Here is a 6355-nt window from a genome sequence, read left to right as displayed (position 1 = left end):
GCCTACTTCTTTGTTCTTTATTAATTCCCCCTCAGCCCCTCCCTATTTTCTCTCACTGTGTGNTTATAATCAGGCTCCTAGCCTTCATTAAACAGACCTTGACAACTCTTTGCTTGGTCTCNCTTCTTTTTCCTGCCCTTTCTCTTTCAGGTTTGCAGTCCCCCTCCTGCTGGACGGGACATCCTATCATAGGTCTATCATGTGTCTTCTACCACAGGTGTGTCATACTATCATAGATGCATCTTTTTTTTTAATCCCCCTGTCAAAAGGCATTTGGATTCTGCATTTATAACAATTATCATGCTACACAATCATAACATAACATAAGCATAACAGTATCATTTTTAGGTTAGTCCTTGTTGTTTCCTCAAAGTCTTTGCTTAATGAGTCCTGATGTTATCAGCTGATAATCTCTTGGGACATCATCTCTTGATGGATTTGTCATCTGCCTTCAGATGTTTAATTTATCTATTTTGTTGTGAGCAAAACAGATATAATACAGCCTATTCCACATAAACCTTTATAAGAGTCCTTACTTAGCCTGACAAATAGTTCTTTGGGCGTTCTCTGGATGTCCTGGTCAGATGATTTATAGCTGTCATTTGTACAGGGCTCTCTGGATGTCCTGGTCGAATGCATCAGATCAGGCACCATCTGGCACTTTTGTTTATTTTTTGAAAAACACAAGCATAGTGTTGTAGAAATTATTTAATCCCTACCCAGAGTTTCTATCCAGCCTTTGACTATTTAATTCGAAGATAAAACACACACACAATTGTAGGCATAAAGTTTTTGCAACTACTTTTAATAAGGGTTCAACCTCTCCTCTATCCCACCACTAAGCAGAGGCAGTGGAAGAGAAAAGTTATTAGGATTTCAGGCGTTTGCTATATCCAACCATCCTTTCACCTGTGTCTGCTTCAGGAAAACAGTCTTCCACATGTTTGCATTAGCAAGGCATCCTTTCAACTGTGCACCCCAGCAAAACATCATTTGACATAACTAACTTTCCAAAGAACTAGAAGTTTTTACTTCACACAATCTTTATATTTAGAATAAGCCATAATTAGCGCTAGAACTGGGCAGATATCTACCCTCTCTGTGCGATTAGAATCTACTTTTCTATGATAACCCTGAATGATTACTTACTACTTACTATGTTTCATCTGGGCTGCTCTTAACTCCAATCAGCCAGTCCCCAGGGCCATATTTTTATGGCTCACCTAACCCAAGGCAGCTTCTCCTTCTTCCTCCACCTTCTTCTTCCTCATGGTTCTCCTCCTCCAACCCCAAGCTCAGGAAACCTAAACCCCACCTATGTCTCTTCTGCCCAGATATTGGCTGTTGGAATCTTTATTCACCAATCAAAAATAACTTGGGGATAGAATCACTTGAGTTTGTGTACAAACTCCATGTCTTGGGGGCCCACATTTAGCATTACAATAGACTTCATCTAGATGTTAGAACATCCATCAGTCTCTTTCTTTTTATCTAGCATTTACTTTAGATTGTGTTTCCGTCAGGGAAAATGTTTCTGGGCAGCAGAAAAATCATTATCCTTTAAAATGAAAACATTAATTTAAAGTTAGCATACTTAAATAGAATGTGAGGATATAGGTAATGAAAATACCCCTATTTATTTATTCACTCACTCATTCTTTTATTTGTTTATTTGTTTATTTATTTATTTTGGTTTTTTTCGAGACAGGGTTTCTCTGTATTATCCTGGAACTCACTTTGTAGACCAGGCTGGCCTCGAACTCAGAAAACCGCCTGCCTCTGCTTTTGCCTCCCAAGTGCTGGGATTAAAGGCATGCGCCACCATCGCATTTAATAATTTATTTTTTAATTTGCCAATTAAGTCTGATTGTCATTCCACAATAACTTAATCCTGTGTATAGTAAGGGATTTTAGTAACTTTAATACTAAAATTTCTCAAATCATTTACTAGCATAAGTAGGACCATTATTATTTTTTAGTTGTAATGGGTCCTAGAAAGGAAATGTATAAAGAACTATCTGGCAAAGTTAGGTTTCAGATATGATACAATGGTGTTTCACTGGAGTTTCCTGGCCCTGTGCTATGCCTGGAGCTATGTTGTGTGACTAACTAGGGAGAGGCATTGTGTATGCCTGTGGTGCACTTTGAGCTCAGATCACTATGTACCTGATAACTAGAGAGAGTCTGAGACATCTCCATATTTTCAGATGTTAAGCCAACATCCATTCACTACTAACTATGCATTAGAAGTTTGGAACACTGTTTAAAATTTGTCTTTATGCTATATAAAACAATGCCTTTAATAAAGGGTAAGCTCTTGGGAGCAAACTTTTACTTTCTCCCTTGCCACAATCTGACCTTTTATCAGACCAAGGAAGAGCATAAAATGAAAAACCAAACAACATCCATTTAACTAACAATGATCATTAACTTTTAAAGATTTAAACTTAAGGATTTTAAGATTTGGTATCTTTAAAATTTAGAACAATTTTAATTGTGAGCTTAAGAAGTGTGAATATGCTTTGAATATGCTTGGCCCAGGGAGTGGCACTATTAGGAGGTGTGGCCTTGTTGGAATAGGTGTGGCTTTGTTGAAGGAAGTGTGTCACTGTGGGCATGGGCTTTAAGAACCTCATTCTGGCTGCCTGGAAGCCAGTCTTCTCCTAGCAGCCTTCAGAAAAAGAGGTGGAACTCTCAGCTCCTCCAGTCCCATATCTGCCTAGACACTGCCATGCTCCCACCTTGATGATAATGAACTGTATCGCTGAACCTGTAAACCAACCCCAATTAAACATTGTCCTTATAAGAGTTGCTTTGGTCATGGTGTCTGTTCACAGCAGTAAAACCCTAACTAAGACAAGAAGACCAAAAAAAAAAAAAAAAAACAAAAAAGACAAACAAAAACAAAAACAAAACTAGGTAACAGGCTATTTAGAAGTGCCTAAGAAATAATCATAGAAAATCCTGAAGTACAAAATAATTGGTGTTTTTTTTTCATGCAAGCATGAATGTACCACTTTAGCTGATACTGTAAAGGAAATACAGTTGTGAGCAATACCAAAGCATGACTGTCCTGGAAGAAGAACTTCTTAGAAGGTTTTGGTTTTTACTACATTTTGTAGGCAGTTTGATGTAGCAGATTCTCAAGTTGTACCAAAAATAATTTTAGCTAAAGCTTTAAAATAAATCTAATCCATATTGATTGTCTTTTTTGTTTGATTCCTTTTGTCTGCTAAGGAAATTTAAGAAACATAAAATTATGTTAGGATTTTTTTTTTGTCTTCATAAAATCCAAAAAAAAGATTTCTTAAAAACTTCCTTGATTCCAATTTACTTCCATTCTTTTAAGTCCATCCCAAGTCTGTTCACATTATGTTTTGGTTTTTTTTTGGGTTTTTTTTTTTTTTTTTTGTTTTTTTTTTGTTTTTGAGACAGGGTTTCTCTGTGTAGCCCTGGTTGTCCTGGAACTCACTCTGTAGACCAGGCTGGCCTCGAACTCAGAAATTCACCTGCCTCTGCCTCCCAAGTGCTTATGTTTTTTACATTTGTTGTTATGTTGTACAAAAATATAAATTTAAAAATGAAGTAATACAAGATATTTTGCTAATATTGCTAGCATATTGGATGGATGCATAATGTGACCAGGCAACATTTATAAAGCATACCTGGGGGTCCTTCGGCCAGGAGACACCACCAGCAATGCTCTGCTCTTCCTTTCCGATCCACCATCATGGGTGGAGCCGCCGCCACAATGCAGATTTTTGTATAGACCCTTAGTGGCGGGGGGAGGGGGGGGAAGCGGGGACGCGGGGGGGTGGGGACCATCACGCTCGAGGTTGAGCCCTCGGACACTATAGAAAATGTAAGGTCAAGATCCAGGATAAGGAAGGACTTGCTCCTGATCAGCAGAGGCTGATCTTTGCTGGTAAGCAGCTAAAAAGATGAACGATGGCCGTACTTTGTCTGACTACAACATTCAAAAGGAGCCTACCCTTCATCTTGTGTTGAGACTTCGTGGTGGTGCTAAGAAAAGGAAGAAGTCTTACACCACTCCCAAGAAGAACAAGCATAATAGGAAGAAGGTTAAGTTGGCTGTGCTAAAATACTATAAGGTGGATGAAAATGGCAAAATTAGCCGACTTCGTCGAGAGTGTCCTTCTGATGAGTGTGGTGCTGGAGTTTCCATGAGTAGCCACTCTGACAGGCATTACTGTGGCAAGTGTTGTCTGACTGACTGCTTCAACAAACCAGAAGACAAGTAGCTGTGCATGAGTTAACAAAAAGAAGGAACTCATAAATAAAAAAAGAAAAGAAAAGCTTACCTGGTTTTAAACAAACTTTGCTTTTAGTTACTTGCTTTAGACTTAACCTTGAAAACATATATAGAAGGCCAAAGCTTTTTTTTTTTTTGTACTTAGTATGACTACAAAGTTAGTTCTGAGCACATTAAAGAATTTGATCATTTATAAGGTAATAGACCATTAATTTGCATGTCTTAATTATTTTTAACAGTTCACAGGTTAATAATTTTTATGATTAGGCTTTTATAGTTTTAGACGTATACCTTTAATTTTTGTTAACATAAGTATACCTTCATAACCTTAGGAATTTATCATTATAATAAAATTCATACTAATTCAAAAATATCTTGGAGACATGTTGTTGCCTCCTTAATCTAGAAAGAGGATATAATAATAAACAGAGGGCTTGAGGAACCTGCCTGACTCTATTTTGAAGCAGGGGCCATGATGCTGTATTGTTAAGAATAAGTTTCCATTTACTATAAGAGCTGAGTTGCTGTTTTGAGTTTGTTTCCTGGAGCTGGACCTGCCTCAACACATGACCTTGACTTATTTTTGAGGACACTCTTCCTGTCCTTGACCCTCCCTGACCCTATCTTACCCTCCCTAATAACATGTTGACCACAGTGTTTGTTTGTTTTCCCTGAATTGCCTTATTGCTCCATTGTCTCTCTTCTGAAACCTGCTTTACAACTATTTGTGATTTTTCTCCTTAAAAGGGGCCCAAGAAATGGATTCCTAGCTGCTCTCTTTAATCTGCCTTAGGAGGCAGTTGCTGGCCAGCTCTTAGGTGCACCCGAATAAAATCAAGCTTGCTTCAAATTTGGCTCTAATTATGGTAGGGGCTGTGTTCTTGCCCAGTGGGATTAACAGGTTCATTATGATTAAGAAGTTTTATAGGTGCTGCCTTTTATCAATAATATCCACAGCTGTTCCTGGCTTTCCTCCTATAAAGATTTTTCCTGCTAGTGTTTTCTAGAGATGGAGATGCCAGCATACAGTATTGCTGTCATGTTTCAATAAGATTAGATCTATCTGTCTATCTATCTATCTATCTATCTATCTATCTATCTATCTATCTATCCATCTATTATTTTTAAAGCGAGGAAACTGGGCTGCAGGAGTGCATTAAGCCTTGAGACGTGCCCTAAGAAATAAAAACCTCAGGAATGGAAAAGTTTTGGTTCCCCAGGGAAGCAGACTGGGCTGCTCAGAGGGTGCTACTGACAATGGGCTGTTAATCATGGATGGCTCTGACAAAGGGAGGATAAGCTCAGAGCTGAGTTGGTTCCTAGAATTTCCTCAGGGCCTTACCAAATTTAACGAAACTAACATAGCAGCCAGTCAGAAATCGACCCATGTAACTTTCCCAGCACGCAGTAATGATGTTTTAGATTATCTAACCTTTGCTAAAATTCCCCTAGTTTCCTGTTAAAGACTTGCATGCCTTTGACTGAGGTCATCATTTTGATGAATGATTGACCCCTGCATGCTGATAATTTCTGCAGAATAAGCACTCTTTACTTTTACATACTATTTGAGTCTGGAGTCTTCCTTTGGTTATTCGTGGACCCTAACAGTTTTTTTCACTTTTGTCTCCTCCACATTTCTATCTCTAAACTACTCATATCAAATTCCTGTTAACTAGTCTCCATTCCTAGTGTTTCCTTCCTCTATATCCTTCCAACATTTACAATCCTCTGCAACATTCTTTTCCTCTCAAGTTAGGTCGCTTTCCATTCTTTGGTGCGGTCTCATCCTTCAGAAGCTAATTTATGTATGAGATCAATTAATGTTGCGCCTCAGTCTTCCTTAAGGATACTCATTTTGGGTGAGAATGTAAAAACTAGGGATTCAAAAACTATCCATTGTGACTATTAGATCCTGATTCTTCTTAGTCCATCCAATAAATTGTTATCCAAACTTAAATAATCAGCAGTTAGTTAAAATATTAAATGGCTGACAAATATCTAATAAAAACTGACTGATTACAAGGAGTTTAAACATTTGAGCTATATAACTCAGAGCGGGTCAAATCTTTTTTTTTTTTTTTT

At 37.9% G+C, this 6355-nt stretch overlaps 1 pseudogene; it reads left to right on the top strand.

Annotated features, from left to right (window-relative positions):
* Positions 1 to 3004: 3004 nt before the first annotated feature.
* Positions 3005 to 4262, top strand: LOC110293401 (annotated as a pseudogene).
* Positions 4263 to 6355: the final 2093 nt, after the last annotated feature.

The sequence above is a fragment of the Mus caroli genome, chromosome 4, assembly GCF_900094665.2.
Source record: "Mus caroli chromosome 4, CAROLI_EIJ_v1.1, whole genome shotgun sequence".
Classification (NCBI taxonomy): Eukaryota; Metazoa; Chordata; class Mammalia; order Rodentia; family Muridae; genus Mus; species Mus caroli.
Note: the sequence above shows the minus strand (reverse complement) of the source record. Positions and strands in the feature narration are given on the sequence as shown.